This window comes from Hyperolius riggenbachi, chromosome 6 (genome assembly GCF_040937935.1).
Source record: "Hyperolius riggenbachi isolate aHypRig1 chromosome 6, aHypRig1.pri, whole genome shotgun sequence".
In the NCBI taxonomy this organism is placed as follows: domain Eukaryota; kingdom Metazoa; phylum Chordata; class Amphibia; order Anura; family Hyperoliidae; genus Hyperolius; species Hyperolius riggenbachi.
Genome location: NC_090651.1, coordinates 49,656,791 through 49,675,725, shown reverse-complemented (window position 1 = coordinate 49,675,725; position 18,935 = coordinate 49,656,791). Strand labels below are relative to the sequence as shown.

The following is an 18,935-nucleotide window of genomic DNA, read 5'->3' as shown; positions in this document are numbered from 1 at the left end:
CAGATTTTAGGGTCTAAAAGCGGTGCAATTTTTTTTCACTCTTTCAGACCCTAAAACCTGAAAAAAATCATTCTGGCAGGGAGATCTGCAGCAAAATAAAAAAAAAATTACCTTCATGGGCTCCTGGGCTGCAGTTTTCTCTTTGCCCACAAGATGGCGCTAATATACATATAAACGAACTTCTCTATATTTCTCTAATATAGAAAAGTTCGTTTTCAATGTTAGCCCCGCCCCCGATGACGTCACGCTGCCACCACCGCTCTGCTGCCACCACCACGGCTGCGCTGCTCCAAATGGCTGCCGGGTCCCCGGAAGAATAGCGGGGACATGGGGGATCCCGGCGGCCAGGGAAAGACCCCACACTGCCGGGGAGAGAGGCTGGAGTCCCGCTGCGCAGCGAGATCGCGCGCGGGACTCCACAACTACAGGTAAAGCTCTGCAATGCCTACCCCGACCTGAGCTCGGGATCACCGATAGCAGCTGCTTTTTTCTACCCCGAGCTCAGGTCGGGAAAACCGGCAAGGAGGTTAAGAAATGCCAGGAGAGATAACTGTCAGTATTATTAAAATGTATTATAACTGTAATAATCTTAATTAAGGCTTGCTTCACACTGGCAACTCACAGCGGGTATTCTTTAAGTTTCTTGGCAGCCAGGCAAATGCTCATGCGAGAACTTTCCATATATTTTAATGGGACAGTTTACATTGGCATTAAAGAGCAGTGTGCAGCCTGACTCTGCATCTTTTTTACCTTGTCCCACATTTCAGCTATGAAAAGGCCTGCCAAAATCCTGCTAATTACTTCCAAATGCCATAAGAATTTTTAGAGCCCTGGTTGAGAATTATTTTTGAATGCATGTTGTGTGGATTTTGTCATGATTTGCAATGTACAATATAAATAGGGTTGTAAAGCCAGTCTACATAGCACTGTTTGATAGTATCACGCATATACTTCCTTAAAAGTGTACCCAAGCCAAAGCTCAGGTACAAAATCAAATACTCAACAAAGAAGAGGAAAGCCCCTGGATCCAAAAATAAACTTGTGAGATAATAAATTGTATGTGTAGTACAGCTAAAGGTGGCCATACACTGGTCGATTTGCCATCAGATCGACCAACAGAAAGACCCCTCTCTGATCGAATCTGATCAGAGAGGGATCGTATGGCTGCCTTTACTACAAACAGATTGTGAATCGATTTCAGCATGAAACACGATCACAATCTGTGGAGCTGCCGCCGTCGCCTGCCCGCCAGCTATACATTTCGGCCGGCGCGACTCCCCCAGTCTCCGCTGTCTTCTTCTCCGCGCTGGGTTCTGGACCGGTTGGCTTCACTGAACTTCCTGTCCAGGGGAAGTTTAAACAGTAGAGGGCGCTCTGCTGTTGAAACTTCCTGCCGGGACAGGAAGTTCAGTGAAGCTGCAGCCCTGGAGCCCGGAGCGGAGAAGAAGACAGCGGAGACCGGGGCAGTTGCGCCGGCCGGAACAGGTAATGTATTGCCTCTGTATTGCATCTGTCATCGGTCATTCGAATGCCACTATGGACGCACTCCCGACCCGCCGGCGAACGAGAAGAATCTTCCACACGGACGGATTGACGGGAATGATTGATTTCGGACAAAAATCGATCGTTCTGTCAGCGTTTGCGCAATGATTTCACAGCAGATTCGATCACAGTGATCGAATCTGCTGTATATCAGTGGGAAAATCATTAGGTGTATGGGCCCCTTAAGGAATAGAACATAAGTAGCAATGAGAAGAGTCTCATATTGTTCCCCAGTGCAGGAAGAGAATGTTCTGTTGTGATCTATGCAAAAAGGCTTTTCTGAGCTATTCAACAGTCCTGTTTTCTGAAGCACTAAGGGCCCATTCACACCTGAGGGCTGGAACCCACTAGAACGATTTTGTGAGCATTTAGGGAGCGATTCAAAATGCTAACGATTTCCTTAAACACTCAGCTAATGTTAATGGATGGGCCAAATTCCACTGGAGCGATTGTGATTAGTAAAATCGCAAACGCAGGACATGCAGCATTTTTAGCGTTTAGCGTTAGCATTTCTGCAATGTAAAGTATATAAACACTGGCATAACCGCTCGTCAAAACCTACACAGAGTGATTTTGCTAGCATTTTGAAATTACTACACACTGTAAAAAAAATTAGAATTAATTGAAAGGACTAATCAGAATTAAAAACGCTAACCGCTACACAATCGCTGGCAAGACTCATACACTTTTTAAAATTGCTACCAAAATCCCCAGAAAACGCTCATGAAATCGCTTACAAAATGCTCATACAAAACGCTAGTGATTGCGATTAGCGATTTATAGTGGGTTCCAGGCCCAAAATCGCCAAACGCTAGCGATTTGCGTTAGTGTTTTCCGCTGGTGATTTTTCCACGATTTAACGCAGAAAAATCACTGGACGAATTTGCGTTTTTGGAGCGATTGCGATTAGCGGTTCTATATATGCTAATGGCAGTCGCTCCAGAATCGCCAGAAAAATGCTGCAGGTAATGTGTTTGCGATTAGCGATAATCGTGAAATGCCCGAGATCGTCGCTCGCCAATCGCGGCAGTGAGAACACTGCCATAGGCTAGAATAGCAGAAGCATTTTAAAAAAACGCTAGCGCTTTAGTGATTAGCGTGTATCACGCGTTTGAAGTGTGAATGGGCCCTTAAACAGCCAAGAAACAGGGCTTGATTCACTATGCGGTGCTAACCTAGTTAGCACGCCTAAAGGCTTTGGGCATGCTAACTAGGGTGCTAAGTACTTAGCACGCACCAGTGAAAATTAGATCACGTGCAAAGTCCTGCGCGCAAAACTTTGCAGGCGCATGGCGCGGTGCGTGCGAAACGTCGCATCATGGTGCAACGAAAACGGCGTACCCGATGCGCCTATAAAGTTGCATTGGGTGCAATCTTAACGTGGGCACTTCCGCCGGGACGCATTGCACCACGCAGGTATGAAATGCCCCGTAGACTTGCACTGGCGTAGCGTTGGCCTGCTGCCAAATAGGCCAATGTACCGCGGCAGTGTGGAAGGCCCCTCAATTATTTCCGTGCTCCTGAAATACAAATAAGTTTGCAAACTGTCCAGAAAGTAGAGAGAAAACTGCAGAATAGAGAGAGAGCAACACATTACTTATTCCACAATATCATACATCATTGTTATGCACAAAGTTTTCCAATACCGTTCTTCAATAAACGACGAATACATTGTTCACTCTTAAGATATTTCTTCTAATGCGACACACAGAACATCCTTCAGTTGTGTAGTTCAATCAATCAGCTACAATGAGTTCAAACACTTTACTCGTTAATTCCATCCAATAAAACCGATTTTTCCATGTTCTTCAGAGTCCAATCTTAATTCGGCGATTGCAACAAAAACATGGAAGGGAAAAAAAGAAAACGCTCATGAATTATGGATGATCCTGGCAAGTTCAATGGCGATGACTCATACATACACAATGCTCATTTTTTCATAGGAAAAGTGTGAGACAAATAATATAGAAAAGTTAAATGAACCAAACGTTTTTTTTTTCAGCAGAAATGAGTTTGATAATAACTTGGAATGTGCAGGCATTAACTTCCAGCAGATACAGCGGAGCTGGTGGGAGTAGATTGTGTAAAGCACAGTCTTAATGGAGAACAGAAAGTACGTCTTTCTAAACACAGCACAACAGCCCAATTACATGCTAATATTTTTTAAAGGTACCTGAGCAAAAAAAACAACAAAAAAACAAAACACAAAAAAGACAGAGGGGCTCATGCTTCCTACACAGCCATAGCAGTTAAGGCACCTGTTTTTTCACTGACCTGAGGAAGCGGGCAAGCACCCGCGAAACGATTTGTGATTGAATAAAACACCTTTTTTCAATAAACTGGTCCAAATTCTTCAAGAGAATTTGTTTATAAGATTAACAGCTTTTTAGCCTATCCTTTATGCATTGATCGCCTTAAAGTGGACATGAACTGCTTTTGCACAGGACAGAAGGAAAACAGAAATGCACCCTGTATGTATTTAGAGAGTTTAGCCTGTCTAATTCCCCCTCATCTATGTCTAATCATAAATTGTAATTTGTGTCAACTGACTGTCATGGCACAACAGCTAATTTGTAAACTGATAAAAGCAATGTGAGGCCCCTTTTATACTGTGCATGTTGCATTGCATTCATGGCAGTTTTTACCATACGGCACTGTAGGCTTGTGCCTACAGGCGCCTTATTTAGGAGAGGTGGCTCCCCCAACCAAATGTCCCCCTACTTATTGGGGGGGTTACTTAATATAATACTGGGGTGGAGACACATTTGGCTCCCTATACTTGGGTGAAAGCACATCTGCTAACTAGATTAATGGGGTTACCAAATACTGGGGAAAATCTGGCAGAGGGGCAGAGTTTAGGGCTTCATAACGCCTGTGCCTACAGGCTCCTGAGCTGTAAATCCGGCTCAGATTGCATTGATTGAGATGAAATGGAGCCCTAGCAAAGAGAGCAGTTTTTGCCCACCGCTGATGGTCACCTGTTTTTTTTTTGTAAGATTTGGTGGGGGCTAGCATCCACCAGGCCCTAGACCCTCTCCAGGCCCTAGGCAACTGCCTAGATGTAATGATCGGTGTTAGTAAGCAGAGAGAATCTGATCATTGGCGATCTGCAGTATCACCAATAATGCAAATGCCACTCGATTTTATTGATGATCTGCAGAATCACCAATAATGCAAGTGTAACTAACCTCTGAATACTGTAGCAGAAAGAATAACAATCAACATATACAATAAACAAGACTGTGGAAATATCCACCACCCGGTGATTCCTCAGAGGTGTGGTTACCTCTGAATGGGAACCCCGTGTGTGAGATCCTCGGCCCAAGTGATGATTGGGATCTCAGCACCTGGCAGTAATCGTCTGCTAGGGCAGGTGTCTCGGAGAGGCAAGCCTCAGAGATATCCCACCAGTGGGAGACGTTCCACTGGGGAAAAGAGAAGTGTCAGACAGGCAGAGGTTCGGCAACAGAGAGACGGTAGCAGTACAAGAACAGAAGGCTGATTCAGAGTCCTTTAAACAGGCAGGGTCGGCAACTAAGAATCAGATAGGCAAAGGTACAAAATCGAGAAGAGGAGAGAAGAGGAGAGAGAAGTCCGCCGGCTGAGCAGCGGGGCCCGCCGCCATCCTGTCAGTCGCGGCGGCGCCCGCCCTGCTCTGTGCCGGCGGCTCCGTGAGCTGATCGGAAACCGCCGGCTGGGATGCGGAGGCCGCCGCCATGCTGCCCTGCGCGGCGGCGGCTCTGCTATTGCTTACAGTACCCCCCCTTTGAGGAGTGGACTCCGGACACTTCCTACACAGTTTCTCAGGATGTAATTGATGACATTTTTTTTTTCAATCTCTCAGCATGCATGCGATCCTCTGGAACCCAGGACCTGTCCTCCACACCATACCCTTACCAATGGACCAGATACTGCACTGAATTCTGCACCAGGCGAGAATCCAAGATCTTTTCAACTTCATATTCTGTCTGACCCTCTATTACCACAGGGGGGGGGGAGAAATCCACATACACTACTCTCGCTTCAGTAGCGAGACGTGGAATGATCTCCCACATCTCATGCTGGCTGGAAGATCAATAACGTAAGAGACATCATTGATCCTCTTGACCACCGGATAAGGCCCTATGAACCTGGGACCCAATTTGGTGGACGGTTGTCTGAGTGCCAAATGTCTGGTTGACACCCACACCTTGTCTCCTGGAGTAAAGTGCCATTCGACAGAGCGTCTTTTGTCGGCCTGTCTTTTTTGTCTCTGAAAGGCCACTCCCAAATTCTTCTTCATTTGTCCCCAAAGTTCCCTTAAAGTCCTCTGCCAATCCTCCAGGGCCGGGAAGGGAGAGGAACACACCGGAAATGGGGAAAACTTAGGAGATTTTTCTGACACAACCTGAAAAGGGGACAACCCTGTTGACGCACTTTTCAGGTTGTTGTGTGCAAACTCCGTGAAGGGTAAAAACCTAACCCAATTGGTTTGAGCATCCGCTACATAGCATCTCAGGAACTGCTCCAGAGCTTGATTAACCCTCTCGGTCTGCCCATTGGTTTGTGGGTGATACCCTGATGAAAAAGACAGGTTAATCCCCAACGTATGGCAAAAGGCCCTCCAAAATTTCGATACAAATTGGACTCCTCTATCCGAAACCACATCGTCCGGGATACCATGTAACCGGAAGATATGTTGTATGAAGAGGTCGGCCAATTCCTGGGCTGAGGGAAATCCTTTAAGTGGAACAAAGTGTGCCATTTTACTGAATCTGTCTACGATTACCCAAATGACTGTCATGCCCTCGGACCTGGTGAGCTCGCCAATGAAGTCCATGGAAAGATGGGTCGATGGTTCATTTGGCACTGGTAAAGATTGTAGGGTGCCCACCGGAGCCTGGCGGGAAGGCTTACTCCTGGCGCAGACAACACACTCCCTCACAAATTCCTTACAATCTGAGGCCAATGAAGGCCACCACACACACCTAGTGAGCAGATCCAGAGTGCGAGCGACCCCAGAGTGACCTGCGTTCTTATGGGTATGGAATAACTGCATGATTTGTAATCGGAAAGGAAGTGGCACGAAAAGAACCCCTTCCGGTTTCCCTTCTGGGGTATGTAACTGGTAAGTAGCTAGTGTAGCTGCCCAATCCTCCCAGGTGTCCACGGCAGCTAAGACCACCTTGGAGGGTAGGATACCCTCTGGCAATGTCGACTGAGTTGTCTCAGGCTCGAAACATCTAGAAAGAGCATCTGCCTTGACGTTTTTAGAACCTGGAGTGTAAGTGATCACGAATCTGAAGCGAGAAAAGAACAAGGACCAACGGACCTGTCTGGGGGTAAGTCTCTTTGCCCCCTCAATGTACTCCAGGTTCTTATGGTCAGTATACACAAGAATAGTATGCTCTGCCCCCTCCAGCCAATGACGCCACTCCTGAAAGGCCAACTTGATGGCAAGGAGCTCCCTGTTACCCACATTGTAGTTTCTTTCAGCAGGGGAAAATCTACGTGAGAAGTAGGCACAGGGATGGGTCTTGCCCTGTAAACCAGAACGTTGAGACAGGACAGCCCCCACCCCAACTTCCGAGGCATCCACCTCCACTATGAAGGGAAGGGTGACATCGACATGTCTTAATATAGGTGCAGAGCAAAACAATTTCTTTAGGATGTCGAAGGCTGACTGAGCCTCCGGTGACCAATGGTATGGGTCAGCTCCTTTTTTGGTAAGACCAGTCAGAGGTGCTACTACCGAAGAGAATCCCTTGATAAATCTCCGGTAGTAGTTAGCAAAACCAAGGAACCTTTGAAGTGCCTTCAAACCTACTGGTTTTGGCCACTCTAAGACAGCCGTAACCTTTTCTGGATCCATAGAGAGACCCGAAGTAGAAATAATATACCCCAGAAAAGGAATCTGAGTGACCTCAAAGAGGCACTTCTCTAGTTTTGCATACAGTGAATTCTGTCTCAACTTCTTCAAGACATACTTAACATGTTTACGATGCTCTTCAAGGTTTGGAGAGAAGATCAGTATGTCGTCAAGGTAAACCAAGACAAACCTCCCCAACACCTGAATACCTCGTTTATTAACTCTTGGAAGACGGCCGGGGCATTACATAACCCGAAGGGCATAACGAGGTACTCGTAATACCCGTCGGGTGTATTGAAGGCCGTCTTCCACTCGTCACCATCCCTGATGCGCACCAGGTTGTATGCCCCACGTAAGTCTAATTTTGAAAAAATACTGGCGTTGGTAATCTGGGCAAAGAGATCGTCAATTAAAGGCAACGGATAGCGATTCTTGATGGTGATCTTGTTTAGACCTCAGTAATCAATGCAAGGTCTAAGACCATAATCTTTTTTTTGGACGAAGAAAAAACCTGCCCCGGCCGGTGACCGGGAAGGACGGATGAAGCCTTTTGCCAGGTTGTCTTTAATGTATTCCCGCATTGCCAGCTTTTCTGGTCCTGACAAATTATAGAGATGACCTCTGGGGGGCATACAACCAGATCTTAAATCAATAGGGCAGTCAAAACTCCGATGTGGTGGGAATTTATCGGCGGACCTGGGACAGAACACATCCGCAAACTCAGCGTATTGCACTGGTACCCCTTTAACCTCTATCTTGGCAGCACAACAGGCAATTTTCCCCAAACAATGATTGCGGCAGTAAGGTGACCAACGGAGTAGCTGACCTGATGCCCAGTCTATCTGTGGGGAGTGGAGCTGTAACCAGGGCATACCGAGGATTACGGTGGAGGTTGTCATGCGCAAAACAAGAAACTGTAAACTCTCTTTGTGTAAAACCAATCCAAGGAAATGGCGTCATCGACGGACTTTGGTTCAGGGTGCCCTAACATTAGTTCAGAGACTGCGTCTGATAGGCCTGACAGAAAACAGTCTAATAGGGCGTAAGACCCCCACTTGGATGACACAGCCCACTTTCGGAATTCGGCCGCATAAACCTCAACCGTGTCTCGACCCTGCCTGAGAGTCTTGAGCTTCCTCTCGGCAGTGATCGAAGCATCTGGATCATCATAAATTATGGCCATTGCTTTGAAAAATTCCTCAACTGACGTCAATGCCGTATCCTCGGGTGAGAGACCATATGCCCAGGTTTGTGAGTCCCCGGACAGTAAGGTCTTAATAAAGGTTACCCTTTGCTGCTTAGAACCTGACTGAGTAGGCCGTAACTCAAAATAAGATAAAACCTGGTTGCGGAAGTTCTGGAAGTCAGATCTTTGCCCTGAAAACTTTTCGGCACTGGCATACGGAGATCTGTGAATGGAGGGGATTGCACTGTGGCCACAGTCGTCTGCAAGACCCGTACAGACCCAGCCAATTGGTTGATCTGAGTCTGTTGTGAATTAACCACCTCAATGAGGTTATTAAGTGAGGTGGTTAGAGTCTCGATCTGACTGCATAGTGCTTCCATACTAGTGGTCTGCTGTTCTGTAATGATCGGTGTTAGTAAGCAGAGAGAATCTGATCATTGGCGATCTGCAGTATCACCAATAATGCAAATGCCACTCGATTATTGATAATCTGCAGAATCACCAATAATGCAAGTGTAACTAACCTCTGAATACTGTAGCAGAAAGAATAACAATCAACATATACAATAAACAAGACTGTGGAAATATCCACCACCCGGTGATTCCTCAGAGGTGTGGTTACCTCTGAATGGGAACCCCGTGTGTGAGATCCTCGGCCCAAGTGATGATTGGGATCTCAGCACCTGGCAGTAATCGTCTGCTAGGGTAGGCGTCTCGGAGAGGCAAGCCTCAGAGATATCCCACCAGTGGGAGACGTTCCACTGGGGAACAGAGAAGGGTCAGACAGGCAGAGGTTCGGCAACAGAGAGACGGTAGCAGTACAAGAACAGAAGGCTGATTCAGAGTCCGTTAAACAGGCAGGGTCGGCAACTAAGAATCAGATAGGCAAAGGTACAAAATCGAGAAGAGGAGAGAGTAGTCAGGGATAGCCAAAGTCAAGACACAGATAAATATGCAATACAATCCAAAACTGAGGTGTGATGTCCTTGATATCAACACCAGGGAACTGAGCTAAGGTCTGATCGTTTACACCTAAGTATTCACGACAGCAGACAGTGAGCAAATGACATCTGCGGGCTTAAATGCTGAAGCCCAGTTCCACCAGCCCGCCCAGGGGGCTGGAGCTGAAGTCAGCATGTGACTGGCTGGCTAAGGTCAGCTGATCGCCGCATCAGCTGACCTGTCTCCTAAGGAAATAAAGATCCTTCCGTCTCGCGCGCGTGCGCATGACCCTCTGCCTCTGGATCACTGAGAGGCCGGGTCCTTGGTCCGTGCACGCCCGCACACGGAAGTCCGCCGGCTGAGCAGCGGTGCCCGCCGCCATCCTGTCAGCCGCGGCGGCGCCCGCCCTGCTCTGTGCCAGCGGCTCCGTGAGCTGATCGGAAACCACCGGCTGGGATGCGGAGGCCGCAATCGCGCTGCCCTGCGTGGCGGCGGCTCCGCTATTGCTTACACTAGAATTGCCTTGTGGATTATACGGCTCTACGATACTACTGTAACGCAACGGTGCAGAAAAGTTGCACTGGACGTTAGACGTGCGCACAGTGAAGCATACAGTATCATGAAATTACGCTTCACTGTCACTGTAAACGTGCACGTCATCAGGTAAACCTGTTTTCACATGGGACCAATTTCCCCCAAATCCTGTGCGAATGTACCAGAGTAAGGACAGTTGTCTTAGTAACAGACACCCTATGCCAGACCTCAGAAGCAAACAGACACCCTATAACAGAACCCAGTAACCGAAAGCCTCACCAGTAACAGAAACCACACAACAGGCCCCAGTAACAGACATACACCTTATAACAGACCCTAGTAACAGAAAGCCTTGCCAGTAACAGACACCCCATAACCATAGCTCCCAACTGTCCCTCTTTGGGAGCGCTGTCCCTCGGTCTCCTTTCCTCCTCATTTGTCCCTCTTTCAGGACTTTGTTCCTCTTTCTATGTAAATATATATACTTATCTATTAAAAATGTGTTTTATTGACTCTAAACTTTATTTCCATCCTTTAAATTGATATATTACTAATTTTAAAATGTTAATATGAAGTAAAATGAACCAGGATAGTGTTGTTTGAATTATAAAACATTTTTTAATGAAATCTTTTTGGTATGTGTGACTAGGGTTGTGAAGGGGGTGTGGTAGGGGCGTGGCTTAAGTGTCCCTCTTTCTCATCTCAAAAAGTTGGGAGGTATGCCATAACAGACAGACACCCTCTCCTTTCCTAGTAACAGAGACACCAGTAACAGACAGACAACCTCTCCTTTCCTAGTAACAAAGACACCAGTAACAGACACCCTTTCCTTTCCTAGTAACAGAGGCCCCAGTAACAGACAGACACCTACTCCTTTCCTAGTAACACAGGTCCCAATAACAGACAGACACCTTCTCCTTTCCTAGTAACAGAGACACCAGTAACAGACATACACCCTCTCCTTTCCTAGTAACAGAGACCCCATGACAGACCCCAGTAACAGACAGACACCCTCTCCTTTCCTAGTAACAGAGACCCCAGTAACAGACAGACACCCTCTACTTTTCTAGTAACAGAGGCCCCAGTAACAGACAGACACCCTCTCCTTTCCTAGTAAAAAAGACACCAGTAACAGACACCCTCTCCTTTCCTAGTAACAGAGGCCCCAGTAACAGACAGACACCTACTTCTTTCCTAGTAACACAGGTCCCAGTAACATACAGACACCCTCTCCTTTCCTAGTAACAGGGACACCAGTAACAGACATACACCCTCTGCTTTCCTAGTAACAGAGACCCCATGACAGACCCCAGTAACAGACAGACACCCTCTCCTTTCCTAGTAATAGAGACCCCATGACAGACCCCAGTAACAGACACCCTCTCCTTTACTAGTAACAGAGACACCAGTAACAGAAACCCTCTCCTTTCCTAGTAACAGAGGCCCCAGTAACAGACAGACACCCTGGTGATTACAAATTGTTGCAACCTGCAGTGTAGAACTCAGGGGCATATTTAAAATGATTTAAATATACCCCCAAGTTCTACGTATGGCCTCCTCCTCCCCACAGCCATACCAATCCTCACCAAAAAGTTACAAAGCATAGAAGCGCAAACAAAACAAAAAAGATGCAGGTCGACAATTGTAATTCTGGAAAATACCAATTGCACTAGCAAAAACCAGGCAATGCAATTTAAATGTTCATCGCCGTGCTGTTGCTATTGGCAAAATGGGCACAATACAATTTTTGAATCGAAACGTTCCTAATACAAAAGGGCCCTAATTAGTTCATGTCCCTCTAAGATGGTTTATTATATTCTTTTTTGGCAGAGTACTTTGGCTAATCCAATTGGCTAAAAGTAAATCACATTTTGGCCAATAGGATTTTAAGCCAGCCCACCATGGCAAGGCACACTCTTAGGGCAGGTTGGGGAAAGGGAGTAAGTGAGGTATAGGGGATGGCAGTTTTGAAGAGGGATAAGAGGGATAGGTGGTCATCATGGGTACCACTCTTACACCCTCAAGTGGAAAGTCTGGAAACACTACCACCACCTGATAAATAATTGGGATCCAGTTGGTCCCCCTTAGGCCTGGTTCAACATTGGGATCACAAAAGGCAAATCACAATCGCCTATGGAGTGTGATTGCATTTTTACCAAGCAATTGTGGCTCCATGTTGCAGTGATTGCGTTTTTTCGAGTCTCATTCAAGAGAAAGAGAATGACATTCTAACTGCCACTGAAATGTTGCACCCAGTGCACCTGTGCGACATATGCACGCCGCAGGCACTGCAAGGATTTACCACAGTGCGTTGCTGAATACCGGCTATCAGCAAAGAGCAGAAAAGCTCCCCACCAAAAGCACACCAAGTGTGAACTGGCCCTGGAGAGAATTTGATTGGTGATAACAAATTGTTGTAACCTGCAGTGTAGAACTCAGGGGAATATTTAAAATGATTTAAATATACCCCCAAGTTCTACTTATGGCCTCCTCCTCCCCACAGCCATACCAATCCTCACCAAAAAGTTACAGAGCATAGAAGCGCAAACAAAACAAAAAAGATGCAGGCCGACAATTTAATTCTGGAAAATACCAATTGCACTCTTACTAGTACAGTTTATGATACGTGGAGGGGAGGGAATCCGGGCACCAGTGGACAGTTTGCAGTTGATGACCTTTGTTGTATCCTCGGTCCGACTAACTAATTTTACATAGTGTACAAATACGTTTGTATGCTGTGTAGTGTCGGTTGGATTGAGGATACGGTGGGGGTAGTTGACTGGGAACTGCGGGTTGGTGGACGGATTTTTTCCTTTCTGCCTATCTTGAATTGTATGCTTTTTATGATCTGGAGGCACAATCAAGACACATGATCCCCTCAATCCGTCTGCTTTGTCATCTGGTGCCGACTTTTCTCTGAATCTAAACACACCTTTACCGCATATAGACAATTTTGCCTCTAAAATAGGCAGCTAAAACCACAGCCAAAACTTAAGGCTCGTACACACGTCGGATTTTTTTAAACGACCCGTCGTTTGGACGTCCAGTAAGTTCAGTCATCCGGACGTCAAATCGGGTGTGTGTACAGTCCGTCGTTCAGCTGATAAGGCTGGTCTTGAACGATCCGCCTGCCGACGTGTGTACGAGCCTTTAATGGTTTGGAGAGATGACACGGGCTACAAAGTTATATGTATTGTCCACATTAGTCTAAAAATGGCCATGCAATGTTGATACAATTTTGTATAATAGTCTCTATGTAGTATTTGGGGCTTCCAAAATCATCTAAACTGGGGTCAGTTTACTTGCAATACTACATAATTTGGTAGTGCTGGACAAGATAGTAAACAAAATTAAATGGAAAATGGACTGAAAACTCCCTATTAATGCTTGTACATTTATGGTTTAAGCTGTCTTCCACTCTGGGATGTTCATGTGGAAGCCACATAGCGTTAAGGGGCCCATACACTGATCAATTTCAGCCATCGATTCTATCCTATCAATTTGCGGCCGATTTTGATGGATTTGATCTGACAGGATGAAAAATCTAGGTCGATCTGCATTTGATCTAATGGTTTAAAACTTGTAGATATTTTTTCTGGGTGCCGGTGTTAAAACTCCCTCCTGGGCGCCGGTTTTAAAAGTCCCTCCTGGGCGCCGGTTTTAAAAGTCCCTCCTAGGTGCCGGTTTTAAAAGTCCTTTTAAAAGTCCCTCCTGGGCGCCGGTTTTAAAAGTTCCTCCTGGGCGCCGGTTTTAAAAGTCCCTCCTGGGCGCTGGTTTTAACAGTCCCTCCTGGGCGCCGGTTTTAAAAGTCCCTCCTGGGCGCCGGTTTTAAAAGTCCTTTCAAAAGTCCCTCCTGGGCATCGGTTTTAAAAGTCCCTTTTGGGCGCCGGTTGTAAAAGTCCCTGCTGGGCGCCGGTTGTAAAAGTCCCTCCTGGGCGCCGGTTTCAAAAGTCCCTCCTGGGCGCCGGTTTCAAAAGTCCCTCCTGGGCGCCGGTTTAAAAAATCCCTCCTGGGCGCCGGTATTATAAGTCCCTCCTGGGCGCCGGTGTTAAAAGTCCCTTCTGGGCGCCGGTGTTAAAAGTCCCTCCAGGGCGCCGGTTTTAAAAGTCCCTCCTGGGCGCCAGTTTTAAAAGTCCCTCCTGGGCGCCGGTTTTAAAAGTCCCTCCTGGGCGCCGGTTTTAAAAGTCTCTCCTGGGCGCCGGTTTTAAAAGTCCCTCCTGGGCGCCGGTTTTAAAAGTCCCTCCTGGGCGCCGGTTTTAAAAGTCCCTCTTGGGCGCCGGTTTTAAAAGTCCTTTCAAAAGTCCCTCCTGGGCATCGGTTTTAAAAGTCCCTTTTGGGCGCCGGTTGTAAAAGTCCCTGCTGGGCGCCGGTTGTAAAAGTCCCTCCTGGGCGCCGGTTTCAAAAGTCCCTCCTGGGCGCCGGTTTAAAAAGTCCCTCCTGGGCGCCGGTTTAAAAAGTCCCTCCTGGGCGCCGGTATTATAAGTCCCTCCTGGGCGCCGGTTTTAAAAGTCCCTCCTGGGCGCTGGTTTTAAAAGTCCCTGCTGGGTGTCGGTAGTAAAAGTCCCTCCTGGGCGCCGGTTTTAAAAGTCCCTCCTCGGCGCCGGTTTTAAAAGTCCTTTTAAAAGTCCCTCCTGGGCGCCGGTTTTAAAAGTCCCTCTTGGGCGCCGGTTTTAAAAGTCCCTCTTGGGCGCCGGTTTTAAAAGTCCCTCTTGGGCGCCGGTTTTAAATGTCCCTCCTGGGCGCCGGTTTTAAAAGTCCCTCCTGGGCGCCGGTTTTAAATGTCCCTCCTGGGCGCCGGTTTTAAAAGTCCCTCTTGGGCGCCGGTGTTAATGGCTCTCCTGTGCGCCGGTTTTAAATGTCCCTCCTGGGCGCTGGTTTTAAATGTCCCTCTTGGGCGCCGGTTTTAAATGTCCCTCCAGATCGCCGGTTTTAAATGTCCCTCCTGATCGCCGGTTTTAAATGTCCCTCCTGATCGCCGGTTTTAAATGTCCCTCCTGTGCGCCAGTTTTAAAAGTCCCTACTGGGAGCCAGTTTTGAAAGTCCCTCTTGGGCGCCGGTTATAAAAGTCCCTCCTGGGCGCCGGTTGTAAAAGTCCCGGCTAGGCGCCGGTGTTAAAAGTCCCTGCTGGGCGCCGGTTGTAAAAAACCCTGCTGGGCGCCGGTTTTAAAAGTCTTATAAAAGTCCCTCCTGGGCGCCGGTTTTAAAAGTCCCTCCCGGGCGCCGGTTTTAAAAGTCCCTCCTGGGCACCGGTTTTAAAAGTCTTTTTAAAAGTCCGTCCTGGGCGCAGGTATTAAAACTCCCTCCTGGGCGCAAGTTTTAAAAGTCCCTCCTGGGCGACGGTATTAAAAGTCCCTCATCGGCGCCGGTGTTAATGGCTCTCCTGTGCGCCGGTGTTAATGGCTCTCCTGTGCGCCGGTTTTAAATGTCCCTCCTGATCGCCGGCTTTAAATGTCCCTCCTGGGCGCTGGTTTTAAATGTCCCTCTTGGGCGCCGGTTTTAAATGTCCCTCCTGATCGCCGGTTTTAAATGTCCCTCCTGATCGCCGATTTTAAAAGTCCCTCCTGGGCGCCGGTTTTAAAAGTCCCTCTTGGGCGCCGGTTTTAAAAGTCCTTTCAAAAGTCCCTCCTGGGCATCGGTTTTAAAAGTCCCTTTTGGGCGCCGGTTGTAAAAGTCCCTGCTGGGCGCCGGTTGTAAAAGTCCCTCCTGGGCGCCGGTTTCAAAAGTCCCTCCTGGGCGCCGGTTTCAAAAGTCCCTCCTGGGCGCCGGTTTAAAAAGTCCCTCCTGGGCGCCGGTATTATAAGTCCCTCCTGGGCGCCGGTTTTAAAGTCCCTCCTGGGCGCTGGTTTTAAAAGTCCCTGCTGGGTGTCGGTAGTAAAAGTCCCTCCTGGGCGCCGGTTTTAAAAGTCCCTCCTCGGCGCCGGTTTTAAAAGTCCTTTTAAAAGTCCCTCCTGGGCGCCGGTGTTAATCTCCCTCCTGGGCGCCGGTTTTAAAAGTCCCTCTTGGGCGCCGGTTTTAAAAGTCCCTCTTGGGCGCCGGTTTTAAAAGTCCCTCTTGGGCGCCGGTTTTAAATGTCCCTCCTGGGCGCCGGTTTTAAAAGTCCCTCCTGGGCGCCGGTTTTAAATGTCCCTCCTGGGCGCCGGTTTTAAAAGTCCCTCTTGGGCGCCGGTGTTAATGGCTCTCCTGTGCGCCGGTTTTAAATGTCCCTCCTGGGCGCTGGTTTTAAATGTCCCTCTTGGGCGCCGGTTTTAAATGTCCCTCCAGATCGCCGGTTTTAAATGTCCCTCCTGATCGCCGGTTTTAAATGTCCCTCCTGATCGCCGGTTTTAAATGTCCCTCCTGTGCGCCAGTTTTAAAAGTCCCTACTGGGAGCCAGTTTTGAAAGTCCCTCTTGGGCGCCGGTTATAAAAGTCCCTCCTGGGCGCCGGTTGTAAAAGTCCCGGCTAGGCGCCGGTGTTAAAAGTCCCTGCTGGGCGCCGGTTGTAAAAAACCCTGCTGGGCGCCGGTTTTAAAAGTCTTATAAAAGTCCCTCCTGGGCGCCGGTTTTAAAAGTCCCTCCCGGGCGCCGGTTTTAAAAGTCCCTCCTGGGCACTGGTTTTAAAAGTCTTTTTAAAAGTCCGTCCTGGGCGCAGGTATTAAAACTCCCTCCTGGGCGCCGGTTTTAAAAGTCCCTCCTGGGCGACGGTATTAAAAGTCCCTCATCGGCGCCGGTGTTAATGGCTCTCCTGTGCGCCGGTGTTAATGGCTCTCCTGTGCGCCGGTTTTAAATGTCCCTCCTGATCGCCGGCTTTAAATGTCCCTCCTGGGCGCTGGTTTTAAATGTCCCTCTTGGGCGCCGGTTTTAAATGTCCCTCCTGATCGCCGGTTTTAAATGTCCCTCCTGTGCGCCAGTTTTAAAAGTCCCTACTGGGAGCCAGTGTTGAAAGACCCTCTTGGGCGCCGGTTGTAAAAGTCCCTCCTGGGTGCCGGTTGTAAAAGTCCCTGCTGTGAGCCGGTTGTAAAAGTCCCTCCTGGGCGCCGGTTGAAGAAGTCCCCTCCTGGGCGCTGGTTTTAAAAGTCCCTCCTGGGCGCCGGTTTTAAAAGTCCCTCTTGGGCGTCGATGTTAAAAGTCCCTCTTGGGCGCAAATTTTAAAAGTCCCTCCTGGGCGCCGGTTTTAAAAGTCCCTCTTGGGCGACAGTTTTAAAAGTCCCTCCTGGGCGCCGGTTGTAAAAGTCCCTCCTGGGCGCCGGTTGTAAAAGTCCCTCCTGGGCGCCGATTTTAAAAGTCCTTGTAAAAGTCCCTGCTGGGCACAGTTTTAAAAGTCCCTCCTGGGCGCCGGTTTTAAAAGTCCCTTTTGGGCGCCGGTTTTAAAAGTCCCTCCTGGGCGCTGGTTTTAAAAGTCCCTCCTGGGCGCTGGTTTTAAAAGTCCCTCCTGGGCGCCGGTTTTAAAAGTCCCTCCTGGGCGCCGGTTTTAAAAGTCTCTGCTGGGCGCCGGTTGTAAAAGTCCCTCCTGGGCGCCAGTTTTAAAAGTCCTTGTAAAAATCCCTGCTGGGCACGGTTTTAAAAGTCCCTCCTGGGCGCTGGTTTTAAAAGTCCCTTTTGGGCGCCGGTTTTAAAAGTCCCTGCTAGGCGCCGGTTGTAAAAGTCCCTGCTGGGCGGCGGTTGTAAAAGTCCCTGCTGGGCGCCGGTTGTAAAAGTCCCTCCTGTGCGCCGGTTGTAAAAGTCCCTCCTGGGCGCCAGTTTTAAAAGTCCCTCCTGGGCGCCGGTTTTAAAAGTTCCTTCTGGGCGCCGGTTTTAAAAGTCCCTCTTGGGCGCCGATGTTAAAAGTCCCTCTTGGGCGCCGGTTTTAAAAGTCCCTCTTGGGCGCCAGTTTTGAAAGTCCCACCTCGGCGCCGGTTTTAAAAGTCCCTCCTGGGCGCCAGTTTTAAAAGTCCTTTTAAAAGTCCCTCCTAGGCGCGGCTATTAAAAGTCCCTCCTGGGCGCCGGTGTTAAAAGTCCCTCCTGGGCGCCGGTGTTAAAAGTCCCTTCAGGGCGCCGGTTTTAAAAGTCCCTCCTGGGTGCCGGTTTTAAAAATCCCTCCTGGGCGCCGGTTTTAAAAGTCCCTCCTGGGCGCCGGTTTTAAAAGTCCCTCCTAGGTGCCGGTTTTAAAAGTCCTTTTAAAAGTCCCTCCTGGGCGCCGGTTTTAAAAGTTCCTCCTGGGCGCCGGTTTTAAAAGTCCCTCCTGGGCGCTGGTCTTAACAGTCCCTCCTGGGCGCCGGTTTTAAAAGTCCCTCCTGGGCGCCGGGTTTAAAAGTCGCTCCAGGGCGCCAGTTTTAAAAGTCCCTTCAGGGCGCCGGTTTTAAAAGTTGCTCCTGGGCGCAGGTATTAAAAGTCCCTCCTGGGCGCAGGTTTAAAAGTCCCTCCTGGGCGCCGGTGTTAAAAGTTTCTCCTGGGCGCCGGTTTTAAAAGTCCCTCCTGGGCGCCGGTTTTAAAAGTCCCTCCTGGGCGCCGGTTTTAAAAGTCCCTCCTGGGCGCCGGTTTTAAAAGTCCCTCCTGGGCGCCGGTTTTAAAAGTCCCTAATAGGTGCCGGTTTTAAAAGTCCTTTTAACAGTCCCTCCTGGGCGCCGGTTTTAAAAGTTCCTCCTGCGCGCCGGTTTTAAAAGTCACTCCTGGGCGCTGGTTTTAACAGTCCCTCCTGGGCGCCGGTTTTAAAAGTCCATCCTGGGCGCTGGTTTTAAAAGTCCCTCTTGAGCGCCGGTTTTAAAAGTCCTTTCAAAAGTCCCTCCTGGGCATCGGTTTTAAAAGTCCCTTTTGGGCGCCGGTTGTAAAAGTCCCTGCTGGGCACCGGTTGTAAAAGTCCCTCCTGGGCGCCGGTTGTAAAAGTCCCTCCTGGGCGCTAGTTGTAAAAGTCCTCTCCTGGGCGCCGA

At 48.6% G+C, this 18,935-nt stretch overlaps 1 long non-coding RNA gene across 1 annotated transcript in view; it reads right to left on the bottom strand.

The window, feature by feature from the left end:
- Positions 1-3,304: 3,304 nt before the first annotated feature.
- The window catches only part of LOC137522421 (uncharacterized), a 324,839-nt gene continuing 309,208 nt past the window's right edge, over positions 3,305-18,935 (bottom strand). The window contains exon 3 of the long non-coding RNA XR_011022292.1: positions 3,305-3,362. This is a non-coding gene — a long non-coding RNA (uncharacterized lncRNA). The remainder of the gene's footprint in view (positions 3,363-18,935) is intronic.